The sequence below is a fragment of the Spermophilus citellus genome (genome assembly GCF_964194105.1).
Source record: "Spermophilus citellus genome assembly, chromosome: 15".
In the NCBI taxonomy this organism is placed as follows: Eukaryota; Metazoa; Chordata; class Mammalia; order Rodentia; family Sciuridae; genus Spermophilus; species Spermophilus citellus.
The window spans coordinates 74,134,040-74,148,611 of record NC_138195.1 but is presented as its reverse complement, the minus strand read 5'-3'; the positions used below and the strand labels follow the sequence as shown (position 1 = coordinate 74,148,611).

At 42.5% G+C, this 14,572-nt stretch overlaps 1 protein-coding gene across 1 annotated transcript in view; it reads right to left on the bottom strand.

Moving 5' to 3' along the window:
• The window catches only part of SORCS3 (sortilin related VPS10 domain containing receptor 3), a gene marked incomplete at both ends in the record, with an annotated part of 577,733 nt that overhangs the window by 176,161 nt on the left and 387,000 nt on the right, over window positions 1-14,572 (bottom strand). The gene's annotated exons all lie outside the window — the stretch shown is intronic.

The window sequence follows — 14,572 nt, the reverse complement described above, 5'->3', positions numbered from 1 at the left end:
TGGGGACAGCAGCCGGCAAAGTGGAAGTACCTGGGGTCCTTATTTGGCATTCGGCTCTCTCAACCAGGACTGTCCTGCACCATGGGAGCTCGGGCAACACAGCAGTGTGGCTGGCCTTAGAAACTTGTCACCTGTAATGGTCACAATGCCTGAGTCCTAGGTAGTGTTAGTGAGTTAAAAACTCAAGGAAACAAAAAAAAGAAGGAGGAGGAGGTGGTGATGATGAAGAAGAAGGAGGAGGAGGAGGAGAATACAGACACCACTGATGGTGGTCTAAACCTCTGTCCTTGGCCCTTCTCCACCACCCACCCCCTTCTGCGAGGTTCTCTTTTCTCCTTGGTCTTGACACTCCTGATTACCTCCACCACTGTTTCCTGCCCTGTTCTGTAGGTTTCAATGTGTGCCCTCCTGATTTGATCCCATTTACCCTTCCTCTCTCCTTTCTTACAAACAACAACATTTAAACCTGGTCTGGCAGGGACAGAATTCTCCCAGTAACTGGATTGAGAAAACTTAGTGATCTCTGGCCAATAGCTAGAAGAAGGAAGGCTGAGAATCCCTACAAATAACCTCGTGGATCTCTAAACTTCCCCATTAAAAGCCCAAGCAGCTGTCTACCACCTTAGGTATGCAGCCACAGTGAGGCCCAGAAAGTCAACTAAAAGTGCCCACAGGCATTACCCCATTGTGTGCTAAAGAGCACATTCTCTCCAGCAAGCTCAGGTCGTAGTCTATTTATTCCTATTTTAAACACCATCTTAAGATTGGTTTCCTGGATTGCCAGAACTCAATAGGTAGAAAACAGCAAGTTAGAAATCAAGTAGATTAATGGTGAGAATCAACAACTGATACCTAGGTGGCAAGACAAATAGAAAATAGATGAAAAACAGACCTAAGAACTCCAAGCCCAATCTTCCACACCATAAACACCTACACTTCTCAATAGCCCTGGGCATTACTATATTAGAGCATGGTTCAGGGTTTGACATCTATGGCAAGGAATCAAAGGCACAGATAAAAAGTGGTGGGGGCTAGCGATATCTACCCATGCTCTCTGTTTAAGAAACCAGGTTTGCGAATGTATCTTTTAAAGGGAAAAAAAATCATTTTCTCTTAAAATAAAATGATGATGTCTTGAAAGATCATACTTCAGTCATCTAAAAAGTTTACTTATACAAATTACTTTTTTCCCCTAAAGAAGCTGAATAAATGAGGCGTTACTCTAATGGGTTATTTTTCCCAACGGTCATTGACACACTATCTTTTTGTTTTTCTTTACCTCATTGGATCCTAACAGCAAACCCCTAAGGTAAGGAGAGCAGGTATCATTAGACATATTTGATTGGAGGAGAAACTGAGGCGTGGAGAAGTTTATGTTTGTCTAATGTCACACGGAGATTAGTTCAGAAATAGACAGATGTCTTGACTTCCTGTCCCAGAGCAGCTCTGATGTGCGCCATATCTTACCATCTCCTTCCTGCTTTTCTCCAACCAAGTCTCAGATCTCCTTCTGAGGAAGCCGGGCCTCACCCCTGCAGCAGTCCTTCCTTCCCTCATCATGGTATAGCCTTTCTCTGCTATACCATGGCATCCTTACCTCAGTGGTCCTCCAACTTGGCTGCCCATGAGAACCACTAGTAGGTGGGCTTTGAAATATACTGATGCCTGGTCTGCCTCCCTAGACCAAGAAAGCTAGAACCTGTGAGGACAGAGCCAGACCATCAGTGTTCTTTTAAAGCTCCATGGGAATTTCCATGTTCAGGCAAGTTTGAGGATCTTTGTTTGCATAAGTCAATCATATCCCTTATGTTATTACCATTTCTGTCTTTCCTACTTAGATATAAACCTTAAAGAGGTAGGACCCTGGCTTATTTATCTTGGAAACATTGACACTTACATGCCTTGTACCTATCATGTGCTCCCTGTGTTGACTAATGTAACAACTCAGTCTCCCTGTGATGAGGCCAACATTCCTATGTGAAACTCACTTAAGGTCTGACACACAGGGACAGAGGACACCAGAAAGGACTATTCTGACACCTCCTCTGCTCAGCAGTCTCCGTTTCTTTATGATAGAGCTGATATTCTCAGGATTACAGGCTTCTCTGTTGTCATTCTTCTACCCTCTCCCCATGACCACAGGCAGGGTGGCATGGGCACAGTTGGAACCATAATGGCTCAGCCTAACTGTGGTCATCAAATGCTGTGCTCTGCTAATAAAGGAAAAAAGTCCTTGCCTCTGCAGAGCTTGGAAAAAGGCAAATAAACCAGAGAAGTGGTTCTCTTATTCAAGCCTTCTCACTCCCTCCCATCTAACTAAATCCTACTCAACCTCAAGTCTGTACCAAGAATCAAGTCCCCCTGGAAGCTTTCCTAGATGACAACAGCTCACGTTCACCTCTCTCCTTCACACATGCAGAGAACTCAGAGTCTTGATGGTGCACCCTCCCACAGTTACACGGGATGAAACTGGTTTCCCCTTGAGCTGGGCTTGGCTCACTAGAATGAACACCTGTGGTTTTGTTGGCTCAGTGCCCTTTCCCTCCCATCCTGTATGTTCTACCCACTCAATTTGTGCTTTGGCTAGTTTGGCCTAGCTCAGTGGCCCAACCATCTGCACCCCTAAGATGTCCTGTGATTCCTCATGATCATGAGGTAGGTTGGCTTGGGAAATCAGGACATGCCAGGAAAACTGAGATCTCCATGGGATTCCTCCAATTGCAGGAGAGAGCAAAGAATTCTATTTCTTCTCTGGTCACCCCAATAAATGTTTCCAGTCCAATAGAAAGACCAAGTTGAAAAGAATGATGTGGACATACAGGGACAAAGAGAATGGACAGTGGGAAAGAGACAGGGAGAAGAGATGAAATGAGGACTGTGGTCAAGACAAGAAGTAGAGAAACAAAAACGCAAACCAAGATACAGAAAGAAACAGACAGTACATATGTACATACACACACACCTTAGAGATCACACAAATGGAAGCATGCTGAGAAATAGATGGATATACAGGTAGGAACCATTGAGAGCATTCAGATCTGAATCCATTCATGTCCAGCCCACCCAGATGGAGCAGCTTGCTTGGACACAAGAGTCAATAGGCTGCTTTATGGATGAGGGTATTAGTGCATTTACTTGTTTACACCATCAGTTGCAAATATAATAGCTCATTAATATGCAGTCCATTAGACAGTAAGCTTCCTGAAGGCAGGGAGTATATTTCTCCAACAGTTGCTACATCACACAGCTCAAGATTAGGCATTTCTTTGGATTAAATGATAGGAGTAAGAAATCTCAAAGCAATTCTGTCCCTGGGTCCACAGGGGAAGACATATGCCAATCAGAGAGGTAACAAAATAACTTGAATATCTAGGGAAGGAGAACATTCTTCCCCACACTCAGAGCTGTGGCCCACAGACCCTCATCCAGCACAGAGATGGCACTGCCCACTTGGAAGTACTGGCAGCAGTAGCCTTGAGTTCTCAATGTTATCACTGTTGACATTTTTGCCCAGATAATTCTTCCTTGTTGGGGCTGTTCTGTGCATCACAAAATATTTAGCAGTAACCCAGGTCTCTACTAGATACAGTAGCATTCTTGCAGTCATGACAACCTGAAGTGCCTCTAGACATTGCTAAGTATCTCCTACTGGGGGGAAAAAAACACAGCTTTACCAGGATACATTTAATCACGGCCTGGACTCTATGCAGTCCCTGCTAACAAGGTAGCAAATAAGCATTCAGAAACTGCACTTCCTCTCCCAGTACAAACACCAACTCTGCAGAGAAGCCCATCAACTACTGATTTTCTGGACCACACTATGGCATCAAGAAACTACCTGACACTCATCAAGCAGAAACAATCAGGTCCAAAACCTTAAAGCCCTAAGCCCTTAATTCTGGAAACTTACTGTAAGAAATATGCACATACACACACACAGACCAATCAAAGAAACACACGATAGAAATATCTGGTGGGTTTTTGTGGGGTGGGGAAGGGGGGGGAGTTAGAAGGGATACACTTATAGAAATGTTTGGGAAAGTGCATATAATAATGATGACAAATGCTAATGGGTATTGAGACCATTTCTGTGTCAGGCATTGTGTTTAGTATTTATAAGCATTATCTTAATTAATCCTCAAAATGAGTTTTTAAGGAAGGTACCATTTATCTAATTTTCCTCCTTGGTAAAATGAGGATAATAAGAGAGATTAAGTAATGTGCCTAAAGCCACATGATAATCACAGTTCTCAGATACTGAGAGTATACCATGTTCCAAGGCACTATTTTACATACAGATGCTGATCTCATTTAATCCTTACATCAAATATGGGTTAGAAATCAATCTTTCCCCCTATTTTAAAAGGGCATAATCAGCCATAGAGAGCTTAAGCTACTTGCTCAAAGTCACGTAGCCAAGAAGCAGTAAAATTAGGATTTGAACAGAGTGGGTGGCTTGGAGCCAGGTGCTTAACTTTCCCTGTAAACTGTCCCACCCATGATGAAGAATTGGATTTGGGTCCATACATCCCTCCCAGAGTTGAGGATCCCATCAACATGCCTCTTGTCCGCTTCCCTCAAACCAGAGTCCCTCACAGCAGCACTGTAAGGAATACGAGGGCATTTTGTACATGTTTTCAAAATCACGGAACATCTTGGTTCTGACTACAACAATTGAGAGTCACTCATATTGGTGATAATTGGTGAAAAGGGAAAGCTGGGAATAGAAAAAGAGATTGGGTCAATGGTAAAAGAGTAGTGATTAGAGATTTTTGCAAAGAAAGATAAAAACCATTCAGAAAAAGGAATTTGGGGGCTTGAGCTTGACTCTTGAGATCTGTGAGGGTGGAAGGAGCTGAGATGTGTAGGAGGGGATGGAGCATTGCCAAGGCTAGTGGGAAGGAGATGAGAGGCTGGCTTAGGTGTGCCAAGAAGCACCTTCATGAATGCCTTGCCACCTCTTCCATCTCAAGCATTCACCTTTTTTAGGGCTAACATTAGACTAGGATGGAGCAGATGGCCAGTAGCAGTGTCCAATATATAACCAAACACAGGTAAGGCTCCCTGAGGTAGTGTGTGCAACAAAGAAAAGGTGTATTTATAGGCATCCCATTGAAAAATGCATGGAAGGGAGCTTCTAGAAAGTATCAGATGGTGCAAATAAATCGTGTCCACACATGCTACTGCTGATACAAAATGTAAGCTTTCCTCCATGGTGCCCATTTTGGATGTGCTATATTTCTGGTTTTAATTAAGCAATTTTAAAACAAAGTTTTGTGGGAAGAAATAGAGTTAAGATGTTACAATCAGACATCAGTCTATGAAAACCCTTATGAACATTTTTAAATTCCTCCATCACGAATTCTTCTACCATAGGGATTTCCCGAACACTAATTGTGGAAAAACTAATATTTCCTAGTAGATTTTACCGGGGTTCTTCAAGAAAGAAACAGTCAGGGCCTTTATTAAAAACTCCCAATCACAGTTTAGCTATTGTATAAATAAAAAATATATAAATAAATAAATAAAACAATAAAACTCCCAATCACATTTTACACATATGTGCCAACAAAAGTTCTTAGTTTCTACATCTGTCAAACAGGAGGAGCATAATACCTACTTCATAGAGTAACGAGAGTTGAATGAGCTGAGCAGTAGACACTTTGAACAGTTCTTGGCACAAAGGAAGAGTTCTGTACATGTTAGCTATCATTAGCTTTAATTTGAAGGGCAGGATAGGCTGATCCATCCTCCTGCCTGCCTTCCTCTCTCCCACATCTCAGTCCCACACTGGGTGAGTGCCTACTGATGACCATGAGACTCTAGATGCTGGGTATTGAACTCCATGCCCCCACAGGGTTCAGTTCAGACGCCTTCTCCCTCTCTAGACTGATTGTACATCACAATTCCCAGGAAGGAGCTCTTGATAAGGTCTCCAGTGACGCCCTGTTCTCCTCTGCAGTGCAGAAATCATGCCTGTGTCGAAATCATCTTCTTTTCCCTATTAGATGTGATCTTTGACCTCAGGGGACTTTTGTAGGATAATATATCAGTTTATTCAATCATAGTGTTTGGCAAATGATGAAAACACTTTCATTCAGTTGGACAAATTTCATATGACTACAGCATTTCAGAATGCCTACAACATTCTGGGGTCCTAAAGAGATTTAACGGGCCTTCTTATGCTCCAGATAATGTTTATATTGTGGACTTCTCTCCTGGTGTGGAGAAAGGAGAGGAAAAAGAACTACCCAGAGCTGAATGATGTGTTGGATAGTCTTCACTTGGGGGAATTTATTGTTGCTAATTTGATAACAATTAATGAGCCCAATAATAGCACAAGGATCATCTGAAACCTTGAAGAGGGAAAGGACATTGGTTATTCTTCAAAATAGGGAGCACCTCTGAGTTCTGAGACCAAGGGCGTAGGGAACAAAGGGACATAGAGAGCCATCATCAAAGCTCCAGGGAAGAAACTAGAATCCCCTCCTAGAACCATACACTCACAGATGTTACTGACAGGAGAACATGAAAAAGGTGGAGTGGTTTCCAGCTTATTTTTGGCAACCATGCCCTCTGTACAAACAGTCTTCAAGTCCTGTCACGTAAAATAGGTCAGACAGGGACTTCTCAGGAACCAAGACAGCTCGCTCAGACCTGATAGTCCCCAAGGCAGCCAGATACAGCAACTTTTGAAACATTATCATTTCATCCAAGCCCTTCACTTCCAAAATCAGAAAACTGAGCCTGTGCAACTGCCCAGAGACATGGCTTGTTTGTGTCAAGTGACCCTAGAATCCAACTTGGAACTTCAGTCCCGGCCTCTTCAGAACACACTCAGCTGTCAGGAGGGAGTGGAAGGGCCAAATCCAGTGCATTTCCTCTGTGTGGATGTGGATTCCAGGGTAAAAACTGGGTATGGGGAGGAAGATACTGAGAGTAAGCTACCAATAAAGTCAAAGTACTCGACCAACTAGTCAGCTAGGCATGGTAACCACAAAATAATCTTTTTAAATGAATATTATTTTTCATTTATGAGTCAAACATGTATGTATACATTAATGGGGTATAATGTAATGTTTTGATATACGTACACAATGTGGGATGATTTAAATCAAGTTAATTACCATATCACCCACCCATCATTTCTGTGTTGTGGTGATCATTTTCTCTTTGTTATTTTGGAATATACAATACACTTTTATTAACTGGTGTCACCCTGTCGTATCTCAACACATCTCTCCAATTCATTCTATAAGTTGTCCCTCCAATGGGGATATCCATTCCAATTCCCTCTGCATTAGCCTTACTATGGTTCCACTCAGCTTAGGACCCACTTCCCAAGAAAGCTCCTTACCCTGGCTGAACATTAGAATTTCTTTAGGAAAGAAAGTGTCTAAAATATTAAATGCCAATGTGCAGGCCCTCCTTCCAAGAATTCTGGTTTAACTGATCTGGAGTAACAGTTCTTTCATTCCCATAGTGATTTTAGTACAACAGAATCTCCTGGCATGCTTGTTAAGACAGAGATAGATGCTGGGATGTATCTCCAGCACCATTCATTTGGTAGGTCTGGGTGGGGGCCAAGAACATGCATGGATCTTAGGAAATATTCAGATGACATAATGATAATGGTTACGAGTCACACTTGTAGAACCGCTAGCTGGGAGTGAAGCCCGCACAGGAGTCAGCACCTTGTAGATAGTCAGAATGGAGAATCACTTTTCAAAGCCCAAAACACAACCTCAGTCCACAGTGGCATCTCTTCCCAGGCACCAGAGATACAAGGAAGAGCATAGTGCCCCCTGCTAGAACCTAGGTCAGGGGCTTGGCTCCATTCCTCCCTAACTGTGGGATCATGAGCAATTTATTTCACCATTCCATGCCTCAAACTCTTTCATCTGCACAACAGGTAGATAATAATAACACTCTTGTCATTATTTTTTATGAGAAGTAAGTGAATTAAATATATGTAAAATATTTAAACATATAAAGTATGTTAACACTTTATATGATGTTATGTGTTCATGTTATCTTAAATGCAATTAATATTCATTGAACACCTCTGCTGTACCAGGGTTTCAAATATTGGTTTAAACATATTAACTCACTTAATCCTAAGCAAATTTTGAGATCAACAAAGCATAATCTTTTTTGTTTTCTTTTCTCTTTTCAAAAGAGAAAAAGGAGGTGTTCAGTTATCAGATTGTCCAATCATTGAGTGAGAAATGAGGACACAGAGAGGGAATCTGGATTCAAATATAATCTTACTCCACTTTTCATTATTTGTACATCTAAGTTTTTCCTCCTTCTTGATTATGTTCTCCTTAAAGACAGACTCTAGATCCAATTAAACTCTTCCTTCGGCTAGTGCCGAGCAACATGTCTTACACTGCATCTATTAAATATCTGTTGAGTAGATGAATAAATACATGAATGCAAATAATAATAATAATAATAACCCCGGCAGTACGTGTAGGATAAATGTTGAAAATATTTCTAGAATATAATGAGAAAGATTTTATTCATTTAATTAATCTCTAGGCAATTAAGTGAATAAAGTCTTCATTTTATATTATTATGCAGCTATTTTCCCCATTTATCCTCAAAGCAATATTGGGCCTGTCAAACACATTCATCTGTGATTTGCTTGACAAATGTGATCCTCCCGTGAAAACGCTGGGGCAGCAAAACCTCGGGGATATCCTCCAACTCAAGTGAGCAGGGCTCCTCTGGCGGCCATTTGGAGAGTGTCTCTTCCAAATCGCACACAGGCCGGCCACCTCTATCAAATGCCCACTAGCTCCAGATTACAGATTTTAGGTGCAGACTTCCATGTCCTGTCTGTACTGTGTGGACCTGCCCCTCCCTGTCCATAGCTGAACAGATCAGGGTTAACATCCCCCCAAACTGGGTCAAGGGGATTCGTTTTGCAGACTTGGGGATTGGTCTGAGACTGTAACATGAGACTTGGAGGAACCTGTCTTGGATACTTTGAGCTGGTCTGCCAGAGACAAGAGAGGAGAGGCAAATAGAGGACAGTAGAGATTCTGGGATAGGGTTCTTCCTGAGGTCTAACTGCATTTCTTCTCTTGTCTGTCTTGCTCTTTAACTAAGTGACATTTGGGTAGCCAGAGAGTCATTACCAATACACCTACTGTGAGGTTGCTCTGCATGAACTGGGCCTTCCCATGGGACCTGAATAACTATTGTCCCTTAAACCTCTGGTTCTCCCTGCAAAGGGCTACTGATCCGAACAATGTTTTGCAATCTATATAGTTCGAACTATATATTTAGTGGATCAAAGCAAAAATACTCATAAAATGGAAGACACTGGAAAAGAAAGCATCAGACTACATTTTGCATGGCAGACTAAAGTATTTTCCATGTAACTTTTGCTTAAGTTATATATATATAAAAGATGTAGGTTTATACTGGTTCACAAGTATGATGTAATGCTACCAGGGAAGCAGTTAAAAAAGAAAGAAACTGTATGTTCTAATTTAATATAGCACATTTTTTAAGCTCTGGATGGTTGGAATCAAATCGAGCAGTCACATGAAATATTTTCAGGACAAAACATACATATACATTGGGAGGTCCCTCCCAATCATAAGGAAGTTCTTCAGCTGAAGAACTTCAGTGAACAGAAGCCAAGACAGTTTTAATGTTAAGCTGAGCTTTGGTCACTGGGATTTCATGATTGTGTTAATGCAGAGAATCCATGAAAACTTTCCTAAAGACAATGGAATGACTGCTCAACTAGGAATCAGACCAGCAATCCTTTGGTAAGTAACTACTGAATGCCTACTATGTGTGAGCACTCAATGAGTTGCTAGACAGCCACCATGTGGCAAATTTGTTTACTACATACATGTGGGTTACAGCCTGGCATCCCTCCTGTGAATGCTTCCATATTTCTAAACAAGACCATGTTACATAACACACCTTACAAAAGACAGCTGGCACATAGAAGATGCATTAATCCTATTAAACAGACCAATCACATTGCAGCATTTGAAGAATGATAGCACAGAACTGGCACAGTCCATGTTAGGAGCCATTTGATTTGGGAGTATTTCAGTTTCCATTATGTCCCTCCTGAGCATGCAATCTCCCTTTAATAGATATTTTTGAGGCCACAGATAGAGAGGCTTTCAAAAAACCTGTAGTCTTGTTGGATCAGGAAGGGCTTCACAGAGATGGGAGGACCGGGGCTAGGCTTGAAGAATGCATGGGATCAAAGAGTCAGGATGGCAGAGGGTGATAGGATCCAAGGGAGGTGGTATGATGGGCAGGCTGCAGGGCAGGATATTTAGGCAGAAGCCATGAGGATCACTCTAGAGTCAGAGGAAGCAAGAATAAAGAGACAATGAAAAGCCACTATTGGTTGCTGAAAATTTTACATTGTCTCTTCTATTCTGCTTGTACCATTGGACAAATTTATCTGTTTCTGAATATGTATTCATCCTGTTTCTTTAGAAACAAATTTATGTAAAGATAACCTTTATTGTAAAGTCATTTAGAAAGTCTATGATTTTTAAAATTATACGTGTATATGCGTGTATTTGTGTGTGTGTGTGTGTGTGTGGTGTGTGTACATATTGCTTAAAAGGCACAGTTTGGAGCTCATGTGACTCCTAAACAGCACTGCTTTATGGAGATACTCTCACACTGTTGTTCACCTACTATCTCTTCATGACCACTCAGGCAGGATGAAGCCAAAGGACAAGAATATGACTCAGGACAAAGCAGCACCCACTAAAATGTCCTAAAGTCTTACAAGAGGAACCGAGGGAGACATTTAGATTGTCAAGACATTCTGCAAGAGCTTGAATGGAGAAGGAGGTCTCCCATCATTCCCCTCATCACAATGCTGGATCTCTCCTGGACAGAACAGAACTAATTGCCCACCAACTAAACAGTTCATCTCACTTACTCATATACAGGTACTTAGCATCTACTATTTGTCCAGTACCAAAAGGGAAATCAGGAGAGAAGAAACCAGGATGGGTAAGAGCATGTTCCAGCTCTCTAGAAGTGCTCAGACTGGTATGGTGAACAGCTCTGAACAGATCAGGGCTAGCATCCCCCAAAACTGGGTCAAGGGGATTCGTTTTGCAGACTTTGGGATTGGTCTGAGAGACTGCAACATGAGACTTTCTTACCAGTGGCATGAAAATGTGGCATGCACTCCAACAGTGGACATTCTGCTCAGAGTGCAGTGGAGCCCTCAAAAGTGGGTGTGTCTTCAATGGTGAGTAGAAAAGAGAGGAACATGTGGATGAGGCACAGTGAATCCTCTGGGCCCAGTGGTGTGGTCCTGTGGCTCCTAAAACAAGTATTTCCCAAGAGTTGCCTGTGCATCCACATAAAGACTAGCAATAAGATAAAGATCAGGCTGCCAGAGGTTGTGGAAGGATTACTAAGGTTAGGTAGGATGCAATCTGAGAAAGAAACAGGTTCATAAATGTAGAGATATTCTCAACAGTGTGAGAATATCTCCATAAATGTAGTGAGAGTTATGTTCACCCCCAGTTGTTTTCCTGCTTCAGCCAAGATGTGCTCTCCTGCCGTATCTCAGAAAGCAATGGGGCTGACCATAGACTGAAACCTTCAAAACAGAATAAGCTTTACCTCCTTATAGTTGATGATCTCAGGTGTTTGTTATACTAACAGAACACACTCCCCAAGATCAAGAGAGGAAGTTCTGAACGTTATGAGGAAAACAACTGGGGATGAACATAACTCTCACTGCCCATCATCTTTTGAGCTTGAGCTTGGGGTATTATACTTCGTCTTGTTGAGATCTCACTTATCACACTGGGGACTGTTTTAGGCTCAGAATGAATTTTTAGACAATATTTTGTCTCTTACATAGTTGATTAAGAGAGAAGCCAGGAGTCCTAGGTCCTAGATCCTAACTTTGATTCTATACTTAATGTGTGACCTTGGGAAAATTAGTTCTCTAAACCTCCAAATTTTCATAACGTTCAGAACTTCCTCTCTTGATCTTGGGGAGTGTGTTCTGTTAGTATAACAAACACCTGAGATCATCAACTATAAGGAGGTAAAGCTTATTCTGTTTTGAAGGTTTCAGTCTATGGTCAGCCCCATTGCTTTTTGAGATACGGCAGGAGAGCACATCTTGGCTGAAGCAAGTGGCAGAGCAAAACCACTTGCTACGTGGTTGGAAACTGAGAGAGAGCAAGAGAAACTGGCTGGAGTTCCACAATCCCTGTTCAGAACATGCCCTAATGACTTGAAGACCCCCCAATAGGGCCAGCCTCTTCATGTTTCCACCACCTCTCAGCAGCACCACTCTGGGATCCCAGCCTGGAACACAAGTGCCTTTGGGAGACATGTAAGGTCCAAACCACAGCAAACAAGATAGAGAGAAAAGATACAGGCCATACTTAATGAACTTGCACCTAGGCTTCCAGAACTTTATGGGACATACAGAAACACATCTGCATGCACACACACATTTATTTGAATATATAGGTTATGTAGAATGTGTCCAACACAAACTTGTGTTGGAATGTAGTAGAAAGAGCACTGGATTGAGATGAAAACCTTGTTTCTAATCACAGTGACTAACTGTGGTGGCCTTAACTATGTCACTTGACCTTTCTGAGCACAGTATCTTCCTCTGCAAATTGAAGAGTGTGCCAAGGTTAGTGATCTGGGGGAGACAGGGACTCTTTCCATTTCTGGCCTCTGATGTTTGTTAACTCCACAGCTGTGGAAGAAGGCCTCATGAGCTCCCATCTGACAATCCCTTCAATTCTGATTGTCAAGGATCCTCCTGTGCTGCCCCACCTTGACCTTAATCAAGTGATTGCATGAGAAGGAAGAGGACTTTCCCAGTAGTGAGGGTCCCAAGGTGTCTGTTACCACCTGTATGGCCTGCTCCCTCTCTGCAGGAGAGGGCTTCTCTTAGAGTTGCCAGAACCTGCCTACAGCTGCACCTCAGCAAGGACCAGAGACAGAATAGGTCATAGGCAGATGAGGGAGCTTCTGGCAGGAAACAGGCAGGAGACCTCAGCACTTAGTGGTTTGCACACATCATTGTCTAATTTTAAGGGCCTCAGCCTCAGCCTCAGGGGTAGACATCATTGTTGCCATTCCACAGAAGGGCACACTCAGAAAGCTGAGGTCACTAAAGATCCTCCAGTAGTTAAGGCAGAGCTAGAACTCATGCTCGGTTCTGCTGACACTGAGCCCGGTGCTCTCAGTATTGCAGACTTCTACTGCTCCCTCTCAGATCAGCCACGAGGCCACATGTAATTAGATGCAAGATTATGTGGTACCATTTGGAAGTGCTAGAAGAATTCAGAGAGTTAATTAAAAAGGCAAAGGGCATTAAGGAGACAGCTTGGGATGATGGGGAGGACATTTGTAGAAGTTCTAGAGAAGAAAGAGAGAGAGAGGAACCAGGTGTATTTATAGACTAATAATGTGCAAAAGGGGGAAAATGTGCTGCCTCGGGCAATTCTCATCAAGTTAATGGATGTTGCCAATTACCGTGGTAACATTTTTAATTGTATCTCTGCTCTGAAGAGAATAAAATCAGAATTTCCTAGTCTTTGCCTCAGGACTATTAGGGACACACGTTCTGCTGCATTATTCCAGAGTAGATATAACCCATCCCGAGTCTACACTGACAGACTACTCACAGCTATCTCAGACCCTAACTGGGGTTGGAATAAGTGGTTGCAAAAAGGGCATCTGTTATGAGTTCAGGTGCAGAAATGAGCCTGGAAAACAACAGGCCCATGACTAAAGGAAAAGACTGTAGCCACATGGGGACCCCATGAAGAAGACAGCAACCACTGCACCCCCTTTGGTAATCTGATGATACCTGGTACCTGTGAACTATTTCAGGGTGAGTTATCCCCTATAATAACATAATCTCTGGGCATGTCCCCTTATTTGACACTCATAACAACTCATGCATTTGAACAATGATGCCTCACCTCTACATTGTAAGTTTCTTGAAAGGGGGGGTCATGCTTGCTGGGCCAACCTGGTAACTCTGCTTCCTAGCACAAGCCTGGTACTTAATGATACCATCAGAAAAATGATGAAAACTCCTACAAGGAAGATACAGTCTTGTGTGCATTTTGCCAACAAGGAACTGGAGGTTCTGACAAGCTAGAGAACATGTGTAAGTCACCACAGCTAATAAACAGCAGCTACCCATTCAAACTCTGGTCAGATGGACTTGGCTTCAGAGTAGACCCTGAAAGACACAGTCTGGACCACCCTTGTACAGTAGAAAAGGAAGAGAGGGAAGGACTGGCCAACTTGTGTCCATCACAGACTGTGCCAGGCACCTATTCCTTTATATCATTTAATCCTGAGAGGGAATCTATGAGGTCAGTTTTGGCCACAGACTGAAAATGTAGAAAAAGAGGTCCTGACTAAAGGACAGTTGAAGTGACTCGCTTAACGTTCCTCGTGTAGCAAAGAGAAGTGAGGGAATTCAGACGACTATGATTTGGTAACTCAACCTTGACAGGGCTCGCCTTGACTTCCTGGCTTCTCCGAGAACGATACACACAGATCA